The sequence below is a fragment of the Oncorhynchus gorbuscha genome, linkage group LG24 (genome assembly GCF_021184085.1).
Source record: "Oncorhynchus gorbuscha isolate QuinsamMale2020 ecotype Even-year linkage group LG24, OgorEven_v1.0, whole genome shotgun sequence".
Classification (NCBI taxonomy): domain Eukaryota; kingdom Metazoa; phylum Chordata; class Actinopteri; order Salmoniformes; family Salmonidae; genus Oncorhynchus; species Oncorhynchus gorbuscha.
In genome coordinates, this window is record NC_060196.1 from 59,705,865 (window position 1) to 59,721,586 (window position 15,722).

Below are 15,722 nucleotides of genomic sequence, written 5' to 3' on the forward strand. Positions count from 1 at the left end.
TTTTGGACTTAAATAAACTCTGTTTCTGTTAAGTCGCTTTTGGGTCCTCTTTCACCCCTGCATGACAGAAGGAACCGACCAAGGAATGGACCCAGCGACTTCAGACGCTCGTTACACTGCCGTCGAGATCCAAGGAGCCATGCTCGGCAGACACGAGCAGGAATTGTCCGCTGCTCGCCATGCCGTGGAGAACCTGGCCGCTCAGGTTTCCGACCTCTCTGGACAGTTCCAGAGTCTACGTCTCGTGCCACCTGTTACTTCCTGGCCTGCCGAGCCTCCAGAACCTAGGTTAATAACCCACCTTGCTACTCCGGGCAGCCCACTGAGTGCCGCTCCTTTCTCACGCAGTGTGAGATTGTGTTCTCTCCAACCCAACACATACTCTAGAGAGAGCTCGGGGTTGCTTACGTCATTTCACTCCTTACTGGCCGGGCTCGAGAATGGGGCACAGCTATCTGGGAGGCAAGGGCTGATTGCTCTAACAAATTCCAGAACTTTAAAGAGGAGATGATTCGGGTTTTTGACCGTTCAGTTTTTGGTGGGGAGGCTTCTAGGGCCCTGGCTTCCTTATGCCAAGGTGAACGGTCCATAACGGTTTATTCCATTGAGTTTCGCACTCTTGCTGCCTCTAGTGAGTGGAACGAGCCGGCGCTGCCGCTCGTTTTCTGGAGGGACTCCACGCAGTGGTTAAGGATGAGATTCTCTCCCGGGAGGTTCCTTCAGATGTGGACTCTTTGATTGCTCTCGCCATCCGCATAGAACGACGGGTAGATCTTCGTCACCGGGCTCGTGGAAGAGAGCTCGCATCAACGGTGTTTCCCTGCTCCGCATCGCAACCATCTCCCTCCTCTGGCTTTGAGACTGAGCCCATGCAGCTGGGAGGGATTCGCATCTCGAATAAGGAGAGGGAACGGAGGATCACCAACCGCCTGTGCCTCTATTGCGGAGTTGCTGGACATTTTGTTAATTCATGTCCAGTAAAGCCAGAGCTCATCTGTAAGCGGAGGGCTACAGGTGAGCGCAACTACTCAAGTCTCTCCATCAAGGTCCTGTACTACTTTGTCGGTCCACCTACGCTGGACCGGTTCGGGTGCTACATGTAGTGCCTTGATAGACTCTGGGGGCTGAGGGTTGTTTCATGGACGAAGCATGGGTTCGGAAACATGACATTCCTTTCAGAGAGTTAGATAAGCCTACGCCCATGTTCGCCTTAGATGGTAGTCATCTTCCCAGTATCAGATTTGAGACACTACCTTTAACCCTCACAGTATCTGGTAACCACAGTGAGACTATTTCTTTTTGATTTTCCGTTCAACGTTTACACCTGTTGTTTTGGGTCATCCCTGGCTAGTATGTCATAATCCTTCTATTAATTGGTCTAGTAATTCTATCCTATCCTGGAACGTTTCTTGTCATGTGAAGTGTTTAATGTCTGCCATCCCTCCCGTTTCTTCTGTCCCTACTTCTCAGGAGGAACCTGGCGATTTGACAGGAGTGCCGGAGGAATATCATGATCTGCGCACGGTCTTCAGTCGGTCCCGAGCCAACTCCCTTCCTCCTCACCGGTCGTATGATTGTAGTATTGATCTCCTTCCGGGGACCACTCCTCCTCGAGGTAGACTATACTCTCTGTCGGCTCCCGAACGTAAGGCTCTCGAGGATTATTTGTCTGTGTCTCTTGACGCCGGTACCATAGTGCCTTCTTCTTCTCCGGCCGGGGCGGGGTTCTTTTTGTTAAGAAGAAGGACGGTACTCTGCGCCCCTGCGTGGATTATCGAGGGCTGAATGACATAACGGTTAAGAATCGTTATCCGCTTCCCTTATGTCATCAGCCTTCGAGATTCTGCAGGGAGCCAGGTGCTTTACTAAGTTGGACCTTCGTAACGCTTACCATCTCGTGCGCATCAGAGAGGGGGATTCGAGTGGGAAAACGGCGTTTAACACTCCGTTAGGGCATTTTGAGTACCGGGTTCTGCCGCTCGGTCTCGCCAATGCGCCAGCTGTTTTTCAGGCATTAGTTAATGATGTTCTGAGAGACATGCTGAACATTTTTGTTTTTGTCTATCTTGACGATATCCTGATTTTTTCTCCGTCACTCGAGATTCATGTTCAGCACGTTCGACGTGTTCTACAGCGCCTTTTAGAGAATTGTCTCTACGTAAAGGCTGAGAAGTGCTCTTTTCATGTCTCCTCCGTTACTTTTCTCGGTTCCGTTATTTCCCGCTGAAGGCATTCAGATGGATTCCGCTAAGGTCCAAGCTGTCAGTGATTGGCCCGTTCCAAGGTCACGTGTCGAGTTGCAGCGCTTTTGGGTTTCGCTAATTTCTATCGGCGTTTCATTCGTAATTTCGGTCAAGTTGCTGCCCCTCTCACAGCTCTTACTTCTGTCAAGACGTGTTTTAAGTGGTCCGGTTCCGCCCAGGAGCTTTGATCTTCTAAAAGAACGTTTTTACGTCCGCTCCTATCCTCGTTACTCCTGACGTCACTAGACAATTCATTGTCGAGGTTGACGCTTCAGAGGTAGGCGTGGGGAGCCATTCTATCCCAGCGCTTCCAGTCTGACGATAAGGTTCATCCTTGCGCTTATTTTCTCATCGCCTGTCGCCATCTGAGCGCAACTATGATGTGGGTAACCGTGAACTGCTCGCCATCCGCTTAGCCCTAGGCGAATGGCGACAGTGGTTGGAGGGGGCGACCGTTCCTTTTGTCGTTTGGACAGACCATAAGAACCTTGAGTACATCCGTTCTGCCAAACGACTTAATGCCCGTCAAGCTCGTTGGGCGTTGTTTTTCGCTCGTTTAGAGTTTGTGATTTCTTACCGTCCGGGTAGCAAGAACACCAAGCCTGATGCCTTATCCCGTCTGTTTAGTTCTTCTGTGGCTTCTACTGATCCCGAGGGGATTCTTCCTTATGGGCGTGTTGTCGGGTTAACAGTCTGGGGAATTGAAAGACAGGTTAAGCAAGCACTCACGCACACTGCGTCGCGCGCGCTTGTCCTAGTAACCTCCTTTTCGTTCCTGTTTCCACTCGTCTGGCTGTTCTTCAGTGGGCTCACTCTGCCAAGTTAGCTGGTCATCCCGGTGTTCGAGGCACTCTTGCGTCTATTCGCCAGCGCTTTTGGTGGCCGACTCAGGAGCGTGACACGCGCCGTTTCGTGGCTGCTTGTTCGGACTGCGCGCAGACTAAGTCGGGTAACTCTCCTCCTGCCGGTCGTCTCAGACCGCTCCCCATTCCTTCTCGACCATGGTCTCACATTGCCTTAGACTTCATTACCGGTCTGCCTTTGTCTGCGGGGAAGACTGTGATTCTGACGGTTGTCGATAGGTTCTCTAAGGCGGCACATTTCATTCCCCTCGCTAAACTTCCTTCCGCTAAGGAGACGGCACAAATCATTATTGAGAATGTATTCAGAATTCATGGCCTCCCGTTAGACGCCGTTTCCAGACAGAGGCCCGCAATTCACGTCACAGTTTTGGAGGGAGTTCTGTCGTTTGATTGGTGCGTCCGTCAGTCTCTCTTCCGGGTTTCATCCCCAGTCTAACGGTCAAGCAGAGAGGGCCAATCAGACGATTGGTCGCATACTACGCAGCCTTTCTTTCAGAAACCCTGCGTCTTGGGCAGAACAGCTCCCCTGGGCAGAATACGCTCAACAATACGCTTCCTTCGTCTGCTACCGGGTTATCTCCGTTTTCAGAGTAGTCTGGGTTACCAGCCTCCTCTGTTCTCATCCCAGCTTGCCGAGTCCAGCGTTCCCTCCGCTCAAGCGTTGTCCAACGTTGTGAGCGCACCTGGAGAGGGTGAGGTCTGCACTTTGCCGTTACAGGGCACAGACGGTGAGAGCCGCCAATAAACGCAGGATTAAGAGTCCAAGGTATTGTTGCGGCCAGAGAGTGTGGCTTTCCACTCGCCTCCTTCCTCTTACGACAGCTTCTCGTAAGTTGACTCCGCGGTTCATTGGTCCGTTCCGTGTCTCCCAGGTCGTCAATCCACTGTCGGCTGTGCGACTGCTTCTTCCGCGACATCTTCGTCGCGTCCATCCTGTCTTCCATGTCTCCTGTGTTAAGCCCTTTCTTCGCACTCCCGTTCGTCTTCCCTCCCCCTCCCGTCCTTGTCGAGAGCGCACCTATTTACAAGGTACATAAGATCATGGACATGCGTTCTCGGGACGGGGTCACCAATACCTAGTGGATTGGGAGGGTTACGGTCCTGAGGAGAGGAGTTGGGTTCCGTCTCGGGACGTGCTGGACCGTTCACTCATCGATGATTTCCTCCGTTGCCGCCAGGATTCTCCTCGAGTGCGCCAGGAGGCGCTCGGTGAGTGGGGGGTACTGTCATGTTTGTCATTTATTATCATGTCTTGTCCCTGTGCTCCCCATGCTATTCGTTTCCCTCTGCTGGTCTTATTTGGTTCTTTCCCTCCTTCTATCCCTCTCTCTCCCCTCCCTCTCTCACTCTCTGCTCTCTCTTCTCTCTATCGTTCCGTTCCTGCTCCCAGCTGTTCCTATTCCCCTAATCATCATTTAGTCTTCCCACACCTGTTCCCGATCCTTTCCCTGATTAGAGTCCCTATTTATTCCTTTGTGATCCGTTCCTGTCCCGTCGGTTCCTTGTATTGTATTCACCATGCTGTGATTGCGTTTCGCCCTGTCCTGTCGTGTTTTTGCTGTGATTGTGTATCGCCCTGTCCTGTCGTGTTTTTTTGCCTTCATCAGATGCTGCGTGTGAGCAGGTGTCTCTGTCGACTACGGCCTGCGCCTACCCGAAGCGACCTGCAGTCTGTGGCCGCTTCTCCAGTTATTTCCCCTCTACAAGTCTAGAGGATTTCTGTTATTCCGTTTTGGACTTAAATAAACTCTGTTTCTGTTAAGTCGCTTTTGGGTCCTCTTTCACCTGCATGACAGAAAGAACCCAACTCCTCTCCTCAGGACCGTAACGAAAAACGATAAAAAGGGAAACTAGGGTACTACTCTAAAAAAAAAATGAGAACTAGGGACAGACTGAGACACAGCAAGGGCAGGAACAAGAACAGGAGAGATGCGATGGCAGGGAACAGACTGAGACCCAGCAAGACCAGGAGCAGAAGCAGAAAAAAATTACCAGACTTCTTCTGCGCGCAGTCTGAACACGCAGCCACGAAACGGCGCGTGTCACGCTCCTGAGTCGGCCACCAAAAGCTGGCGAATAGACGCAAGAGTGCCTCGAACACCGGGATGACCAGCTAACTTGGCAGAGTGAGCCCACTGAAGAACAGCCAGACGAGTGGAAACAGGAACGAAAAGGAGGTTACTAGGACAAGCGCGGCGACGCAGTGTGCGTGAGTGCTTGCTTAACCTGTCTTTCAATTCCCAGACTGTCAACCCGACAACACGCCCATAAGGAAGAATCCCCTCGAGATCAGTAGAAGCCACAGAAGAACTAAACAGACGGGATAAGGCATCAGGCTTGGTGTTCTTGCTACCCGGACGGTAAGAAATCACAAACTCGAAACGAGCGAAAAACAACGCCCAACGAGCTTGACGGGCATTAAGTCGTTTGGCAGAACGGATGTACTCAAGGTTCTTATGGTCTGTCCAAACGACAAAAGGAACGGTCGCCCCCCAACCACTGTCGCCATTCGCCTAGGGCTAAGCGGATGGCGAGCAGTTCACGGTTACCCACATCATAGTTGCGCTCAGATGGCGACAGGCGATGAGAAAATAAGCGCAAGGATGAACCTTATCGTCAGACTGGAAGCGCTGGGATAGAATGGCTCCCACGCCTACCTCTGAAGGTCAACCTCGACAATGAATTGTCTAGTGACGTCAGGAGTAACGAGGATAGGAGCGGACGTAAAACGTTCTTTTAGAAGATCAAAGCTCCCTGGGCGGAACCGGACCACTTAAAACACGTCTTGACAGAAGTAAGAGCTGTGAGAGGGGCAGCAACTTGACCGAAATTACGAATGAAACGCCGATAGAAATTAGCGAAACCTAAAAGCGCTGCAACTCGACACGTGACCTTGGAACGGGCCAATCACTGACAGCTTGGACCTTAGCGGAATCCATCTGAATGCCTTCAGCGGGAAATAACGGAACCGAGAAAAGTAACGGAGGAGACATGAAAAGAGCACTTCTCAGCCTTTACGTAGAGACAATTCTCTAAAAGGCGCTGTAGAACACGTCGAACGTGCTGAACATGAATCTCGAGTGACGGAGAAAAAATCAGGATATCGTCAAGATAGACAAAAACAAAAATGTTCAGCATGTCTCTCAGAACATCATTAACTAATGCCTGAAAAACAGCTGGCGCATTGGCGAGACCGAACGGCAGAACCCGGTACTCAAAATGCCCTAACGGAGTGTTAAACGCCGTTTTCCACTCGTCCCCCTCTCTGATGCGCACGAGATGGTAAGCGTTACGAAGGTCCAACTTAGTAAAGCACCTGGCTCCCTGCAGAATCTCGAAGGCTGATGACATAAGGGGAAGCGGATAACGATTCTTAACCGTTATGTCATTCAGCCCTCGATAATCCACGCAGGGGCGCAGAGTACCGTCCTTCTTCTTAACAAAAAGAACCCCGCCCCGGCCGGAGAAGAAGAAGGCACTATGGTACCGGCGTCAAGAGACACAGACAAATAATCCTCGAGAGCCTTACGTTCGGGAGCCGACAGAGAGTATAGTCTACCTCGAGGAGGAGTGGTCCCGGAAGGAGATCAATACTACAATCATACGACCGGTGAGGAGGAAGGGAGTTGGCTCGGGACCGACTGAAGACCGTGCGCAGATCATGATATTCCTCCGGCACTCCTGTCAAATCGCCAGGTTCCTCCTGGGAAGTAGGGACAGAAGAAACGGGAGGGATGGCAGACATTAAACACTTCACATGACAAGAAACGTTCCAGGATAGGATAGAATTACTAGACCAATTAATAGAAGGATTATGACATACTAGCCAGGGATGACCCAAAACAACAGGTGTAAACGGTGAACGGAAAATCAAAAAAGAAATAGTCTCACTGTGGTTACCAGATACTGTGAGGGTTAAAGGTAGTGTCTCAAATCTGATACTGGGAAGATGACTACCATCTAAGGCAAACATGGGCGTAGGCTTGTCTAACGGTCTGAAAGGAATGTTATGTTTCCGAACCCATGCTTCGTCCATGAAACAACCCTCAGCCCCAGAGTCAATCAAGGCACTGCATGTAGCACCCGAACCGGTCCAGCGTAGATGGACCGACATAGTAGTACAAGATCTAGATGAAGAGACCAGAGTAGTAGCGCTCACCAGTAGCCCTCCGCTTACTGATGGGCTCTGGCCTCTTACTGGACATGAATTAACAAAATGTCCAGCAACTCCGCAATAGAGGCACAGGCGGTTGGTGATCCTCCGTTCCTCTCCTTAGTCGAGATGCGAATCCTCCCAGCTGCATGGGCTCAGTCTCAAAGCCAGAGGAGGGAGATGGTTGCGATGCGGAGCAGGGAAACACCGTTGATGCGAGCTCTCTTCCACGAGCCCGGTGACGAAGATCTACCCGTCGTTCTATGCGGATGGCGAGAGCAATCAAAGAGTCCACATCTGAAGGAACCTCCGGGAGAGAATCTCATCCTTAACCACTGCGTGGAGTCCCTCCAGAAAACGAGCGAGCAGCGCCGGCCGTTCCACTCACTAGAGGCAGCAAGAGTGCGAAACTCAATAGAATAATCCGTTATGGACCGTTCACCTTGGCATAAGGAAGCCAGGGCCCTAGAAGCCTCCCTACCAAAAACTGAACGGTCAAAAACCCGAATCATCTCCTCTTTAAAGTTCTGGAACTTGTTAGAGCAATCAGCCCTTGCCTCCCAGATAGCTGTGCCCCATTCTCGAGCCCGGCCAGTAAGGAGTGAAATGACGTAAGCAACCCGAGCTCTCTCTCTAGAGTATGTGTTGGGTTGGAGAGAGAACACAATCTCACACTGCGTGAGAAAGGAGCGGCACTCAGTGGGCTGCCCGGAGTAGCAAGGTGGGTTATTAACCCTAGGTTCTGGAGGCTCGGCAGGCCAGGAAGTAACAGGTGGCACGAGACGAGACTCTGGAACTGTCCAGAGAGGTCGGAAACCTGAGCGGCCAGGTTCTCCACGGCATGGCGAGCAGCAGACAATTCCTGCTCGTGTCTGCCGAGCATGGCTCCTTGGATCTCGACGGCAGTGTAACGAGCGTCTGAAGTCGCTGGGTCCATTACTTGGTCGGTTCCTTCTGTCATGCAGGTGATAGAGGACCCAAAAGCGACTTAACAGAAACAGAGTTTATTCAAATCCAAACAGGGAGTAACAGAAATCCTCTAGTCTGTAGAGGGAATAACAAGAGAAGCGGCCACAGACTGCAGGTCGCTTAAACCGGGTAGGCGCAGGCCGTAGTAGACAGAGACACCTGCTCACACGCAGCATCTGATGAAGGCAAAACACGACAGGACAGGGCGAAACACAATCACAGCATGGTGAATACAAAACAAGGAACCGACGGGACAGGAACGGAACACAAAGGAATAAATAGGGACTCTAATCAGGGGAAAGGATCGGGAACAGGTGTGGGAAGACTAAATGATGATTAGGGGAATAGGAACAGCTGGGAGCAGGAACGGAACGATAGAGAGAAGAGAGAGCGAGAGAGTGAGAGAGGGAGGGGGAGAGAGAGGGATAGAACCAAATAAGACCAGCAGAGGGAAACGAATAGAATGGGGAGCACAGGGACAAGACATGATAATAAATGACAAACATGACAGTGCCAAGGGATGTACTGTAGTTGTACCTACCATAGGAGTCTCCTTGAAGCCTACCATTGATTATGTACAGACCCAGTGTGCGACAGAGCTGCAGGAGTTGTGACCCATTTTTGTTGGTTGTTTTGTCATAGTTGTGTCTATAGGGGCATATTTGGGAGGGAAAATTGTCACCTCCAGGTAGGTGTATGTCCCCCCTGTCAGGTTGCAGTCTAGTTCTGGCATTTAGGTCGCCAAAGTCTAGTACATGTCCCTGGGCCTGGAAATGGTTCATCTCCCCCTCTAGGATGGAGAATCTGTCATCGTTAAAGTATGGGGATTCTAGTGGGGGGGATATAGGTAGCACACAATGACATTTTTTTCTGTTGAGATCATGTCCTCATTCATTTCTAGCCAGATGTAAAATATTCATTTTTTGACCAATTTAATAGTGGGTCAGGTCTGCTCATTGGGGAGGGGGCGGGGGCAGAAGGGGTATAGGTCTGATCTTGTGGGGCCTATATAGGGTTTGGCCAGTGTTTGTTTGGGGTGGTCTCAGATGGTTGGTGAAGCTATGGTCTGGGTGTAGGTCCTCTTGGTGTGGGTTCTCTCGGTGCAGGTCCTTTGGGAGGGGGTCTTGCAGGTCTGGGAGGGGTGTCCATTGCTCTGTTGCTCATGTGTTCCTCTCCCTCCTCCTTCACTGCTGTTAGCTGTAACATGTGTTCCTCTCCCTCCTCCTTCCCTGCTGTTAGCTGTAACATGTGTTCCTCTCCTTCCTCCTTCCCTGCTGTTAGCTGTAACATGTGTTCCTCTCCCTCCTCCTTCACTACTGTTAGCTGTAACATGTGTGCCTCTCCCTCCTCCTTCACTACTGTTAGTTGTAACATGTGTCCTCTCCCTCCTCCTCCTTCACTGCTGTTAGTTGTAACATGTGGTCCTCTCCCTCCTCCTCCTTCACTGCTGTTAGTTGTAACATGTGTTCCTCTCCCTCCTCCTTCACTACTGTTAACTGTGCCATGTGTTCATCTCCCTCCTCCTTCACTGCTGTTAGCTGTAACATGTATTCCTCTTCCTCCTCCTTCACTGCTGTTAGCTGTAACATGTGGTCCTCTCCCTCCCCCTCCTTCACTGCTGTTAGTTGTAACATGTGTTCCTCTCCCTCCTCCTCCTTCACTGCTGTTAGTTGTAACATGTGTCCTCTCCCTCCTCCTTCACTACTGTTAACTGTGCCATGTGTTCCTCTCCCTCCTCCTTCACTGCTGTTAGTTGTAACATGTGTCCTTCTCCCTCCTCCTTCACTGCTGTTAACTGTGCCATGTGTTCCTCTCCATCCTTCACTGCTGTTAACTGTGCCATGTGTGCCTCTCCCTCCTTCACTGCTGATAACTGTGCCATGTGTTCCTCTCCATCCTTCACTACTGTTAGCTGTGCCATGTGTGCCTCTCCCTCCTTCACTGCTGTTAACTGTGCCATGTGTTCCTCTCATCCTTCACTGCTGTTAACTGTAACATGTGTTCCTCTCCCTCCTCCTCCTTCACTGCTGTTAGCTGTAACATGTGTTCCTCTCCCCTCCTCCTTCACTACTGTTAGCTGTAACATGGTCCCTCTCCCTCCCCCTCCTTCACTGCTGTTAGTTGTAACATGTGTTCCTCTCCCTCCTCCTCCTTCACTGCTGTTGTAACATGTGTTCCTCTCTCTCCCTCCTTCACTACTGTTAACTGTGCCATGTGTACCTCTCCCTCCTCCTTCACTGCTGTTAGTTGTAACATGTGTTCCTCTCCCTCCTCCTCCTTCACTGCTGTTAGTTGTAACATGTGTTCCTCTCCCTCCTCCTTCACTGCTGTTAGCTGTAACATGTGTCCCTCTCCCTCCTCCTTCACTGCTGATAACTGTGCCATGTGTTCCTCTCCATCCTTCACTACTGTTAGCTGTGCCATGTGTGCCTCTCCCCTCCTTCACTGCTGTTAACTGTGCCATGTGTTCCTCTCCCTCCTCCTCCTTCACTGCTGTTAGTTGTAACATGTGTTCCTCTCATCCTTCACTGCTGTTAACTGTAACATGTGTTCCTCTCCCTCCTCCTCCTTCACTGCTGTTAGTTGTAACATGTGTTCCTCTCCTTCCTCCTCCTTCACTGCTGTTAGTTGTAACATGTGTTCCTCTCCCTCCTTCACTGCTGTTAACTGTAACATGTGTTCCTCTCCCCCTCCTCCTTCACTGCTGTTAGTTGTAACATGTGTCCCTCTCCCTCCTCCTTCTGCTGCTGTAACTGTGCCATGTGTTTCCTCTCCATCCTTCACTACTGTTAGCTGTGCCATGTGTGCCCTCCCTCCTCCTTCACTGCTGTTAACTGTGCCATGTGTGCCTCTCCCTCCTTCACTGCTGATAACTGTGCCATGTGTTCCTTTCCATCCTTCACTACTGTTAGCTGTGCCATGTGTGCCTCTCCCTCCTTCACTGCTGATAACTGTGCCATGTGTTCCTCTCCATCCTTCACTACTGTTAGCTGTGCCATGTGTGCCTCTCCCTCCTTCACTGCTGTTAACTGTGTTCCTCTCCATCCTTCACTGCTGTTAGCTGTAACATGTGTTCCTCTCCCTCCTCCTTCACTACTGTTAGCTGTAACATGTGTTCCTCTCCCTTCTCCTCCTTCACTGCTGTTAGTTGTAACATGTGTTCCTCTCCCTCCTCCTTCACTGCTGTTAGCTGTAACATGTGTCCCTCTCCCTCCTCCTTCACTGCTGATAACTGTGCCATGTGTTCCTCTCCATCCTTCACTACTGTTAGCTGTGCCATGTGTGCCTCTCCCTCCTTCACTGCTGTTAACTGTGCCATGTGTTCCTCTCCCTCCTCCTCCTTCACTGCTGTTAGTTGTAACATGTGTTCCTCTCTCCATCCTTCACTGCTGTTAACTGTAACATGTGTTACTCTCCCTCCCTCCTCCTTCACTGCTGTTAGTTGTAACATGTGTTCCTCTACCTCCTCCTCCTTCACTGCTGTTAGCTGTAACATGTGTTCCTCTCCTCCTCTTCTTCACTGCTGTTAGCTGTAACATGTGTTCCTCTCCCTCCTCCTCCTTCACTGCTGTTAGCTGTAACATGTGTTCTCTCCCTCTTCCTTCACTGCTGTTAACTGTGCCATGTGTCCCGCTCTCTCCTCCTTAAGTTCTCTCACCTCAGTCCGGATTGCAGCCAGTTCTCTCCGATAGCCATCCATCTCCACCTTCCGCCCTCCGGGTGTTGTTGTGCTGGTCTGTTTCATGTGTCTGTTCTGTCTGGATTGTGGACTAGCTCTCTGAGCTCCACCATGTTTCTCTCCAGCTCTGTGAATATATCCCTCTCAGTGATGGAGGAGCAGTTGTGGACCTGGGTGTGTTCAGTGCTGGAGGCGGGACTATCCTCGTCTGCAGGACAGTTTGAAGAGGTGTGATCCGACTGACTCAGGATGGGGAGTCGTCGCAGAGAGAACTTTTCCTGCTGTGCTCTCTCTTTGTGTCCTGCATTACTGTCACAGATTTGTACACGTTGACAGAGGTTGTTTCAATTTCCTCAATGTCTGTTATTCTGAGTTTCCACCTGGGCCAATACCCTCTCTCTTGACATAGGGGTATTGTGCTCTTTTATAGCACTGTGCCATACCAGGGGATGGTCTGTACTTATTCCATGCAGTGTCATTTTTTATATTCAAGTGGTAGTGTACTGTGATGACATCTGCACAGGGATGTGCCATGGCACAGGAGGCTTCAAAGGCCTCTGCATTTGGGTGGGGAGGCTGTGAAACTCTGCTGCCAATGTTAGGCTCAAGAGTTTTCACACCTCACTTCAGTTCTAATTGAAGTTGCAGAAACAGGTTTGTTCTGTTCTAGCAACAGTAACTTAGCTTTATATAACTAAATGACCTAGAGACTATCATTTTTTGTATTGGATGGTATTTCCAGTTTTCCGATGCGTTTCCGATGCGTTTCTTCTGTAGTTTTTGTTTTGCTATAAATGTTTTCTTGATAGTCCTTGGTATTAAGAATACAGTCAGGTGATTTTGTACAAAATCAAGGTTTTAGGTATGGAATTTTGATTTGGTTTGAAGGTTTTGATGTAGTGGGTAGTATACTATATAAGTCATTGCAAAGAAAATCCAACTTTACCTACATTTATTTAACTATAATTATTCTCTCTCTCTCATCATAAATTTGAGTTGTAGAACTCTTGAGGTCTTTGACACACATTCAAGAAGACCTCAAGAGTTCTACAACTCAAATTTATGATGAGAGAGAGAGAATAATTATAGTTAAATAAATGTAGGTAAAGTTGGATTTTCTTTGCAATGACTTATATAGTATACTACCCACTACATCAAAACCTTCAAACCAAATCAAAATTCCATACCTAAAACCTTGATTTTGTACAAAATCACCTGACTGTATTCTTAATACCAAGGACTATCAAGAAAACATTTATAGCAAAACAAAAACTACAGAAGAAACGCATCGGAAACGCATCGGAAAACTGGAAATACCATCCAATACAAAAAAATGATAGTCTCTAGGTCATTTAGTTATATAAAGCTAAGTTACCAAGCTGCTAGAACAGAACAAACCTGGTTGCAACTTCAATTAGAACTGAAGTGAGGTGTGAAAACTCTTGAGCCTAACATTGGCAGCAGAGTTTCACAGCCTCCCCCACCCAAATGCAGAGGCCTTGAAGCCTCCTGTGCCATGGCACATCCCTGCAGATGCCGTCACAGTACACTACCACTGAATATAAAAATGACACTGCATGGAATAAGTACAGACCATCCCCTGGTATGGCACAGTGTTATAAAGAGCACAATACCCCTATGTCAAGAGAGAGGGTATTGGCCCAGGGTGGAAACCCCAGAATAACAGACATTGAGGAAATTGAAACAACCTCTGTCAACGTGTACAAATCTGTGGACAGTAATGGTGCAGGACACAAAGAGAGAGCACAGCAGGAAAAAGTTCTCTCTCTGCGACGACTCCCCCATCCTGGAGTCAGTCGGATCACACCTCTTCAAACTGTCCTGCAGACGAGGATAGTCCCGCCTCCAGCACTGAACACACCCAGGTCCACAAACTGCTCCTCCATCACTGAGAGGGATATATTCACAGAGCTGGAGAGAACATGGTGGAGCTCAGAGAGCTAGTCCACACAATCCAGACAGAACAGACACATGAAACAGACCAGCACAACAACACCCGGAGGGCGGAAGGTGGAGATGGATGGCTATCGGAGAGAACTGGCTGCAATCCGGACTGAGGTGAGAGAACTTAAGGAGGAGAGAGAGCGGGACACATGGCACAGTTAACAGCAGTGAAGGAAGAGGGAGAGGAACATGTTACAGCTAACAGCAGTGAAGGAGGAGGAGGGAGAGGAACACATGTTACAGCTAACAGCAGTGAAGAAGGAGGAGGGAGAGGAAACATGTTACAGCTAACAGCAGTGAAGGAGGAGGAGGTAGAGGAACACATGTTACAACCAATAAGGTGAAGGAGGAGGAGGGAGAGTAACACATGTTACAGTTAACAGCAGTGAAGGATGGAGAGGAACACATGTTACAACTAACAGCAGTGAAGGAGGAGGAGGGAGAGGAACACATGGCACAGTTAACAGCAGTGAAGGAGGGAGAGGCACACATGGCACAGCTTAACAGTAGTGAAGGATGGAGAGGAACACATGGCACAGTTATCAGCAGTGAAGGAGGAGGGAGAGGGACACATGTTACAGCTAACAGCAGTGAAGGAGGAGGGAGAGGAACACATGTTACAACTAACAGCAGTGAAGGAGGAGAAGGGAGAGGAACACATGTTACAGCTAACAGTAGTGAAGGAGGAGGGAGAGGAACACATGTTACAGCTAACAGCAGTGAAGGATGGAGAGGAACACATGGCACAGTTAACAGCAGTGAAGGAGGGAGAGGCACACATGGCACAGCTAACAGTAGTGAAGGATGGAGAGGAACACATGGCACAGTTATCAGCAGTGAAGGAGGGAGAGGCACACATGGCACAGCTAACAGTAGTGAAGGATGGAAAGGAACACATGGCACAGTTATCAGCAGTGAAGGAGGGAGAGGCACACATGGCACAGTTAACAGCAGTGAAGGAGGAGGGAGAGGAACACATGGCACAGCTAACAGTAGTGAAGGATGGAGAGGAACACATGGCACAGTTAACAGCAGGAAGGAGGAGGGAGAGGGACACATGTTACAACTAACAGCAGTGAAGGAGGAGGAGGGAGAGGAACATATGTTACAGTTAACAGCAGTGAAGAGGGAGAGGAACACATGTTACAACTAACAGCAGTGAAGGAGGAGGAAGGAGAGGAACACATGTTAAAACTAACAGCAGTGAAGGAGGAGGAGGGAGAGGGAACACATGTTACAGTTAACAGCAGTGAAGGATGGAGGAACACATGTTACAACTAACAGCAGTGAAGGAGGAGGAGGGAGAGGAACACATGGCACAGTTAACAGCAGTGAAGGAGGGAGAGGCACACATGGCACAGTCAACAGCAGTGAAGGGATGGAGAGGAACACATGGTACAGTTATCAGCAGAAGGAGGAGGAGAGGACACATGTTACAGCTAACAGCAGTGAAGGAGGAGGGAGAGGAACACATGTTACAACTAACAGCAGTGAAGGAGGAGGAGGGAGAGGAACACATGTAACCACTGGCAGTGAAGGGGAGGAGGGAGAGGTACACATGGCACAGTTAACAGTAGTGAAGGAGGAGAGAGAGAACACATGTTACAAATAACAGCAGTGAAGGAGGAGGAGGGAGTGAAACACATGTTACAACTAACAGCAGTGGAAGGAGGGGAGGGAGAGGACCACATGTTACAGCTAACAGTAGTGAAGGAGGAGGGAGAGGAACACATGTTACAGCTAACAGCAGTGAAGGAGGAGGGAGGGAGAGGAACACATGTTACAGTTAACAGCAGTGAAGGATGGAGAGGAAACACATGGCACAGTTAACAGCAGTGAAGGAGGGAGAG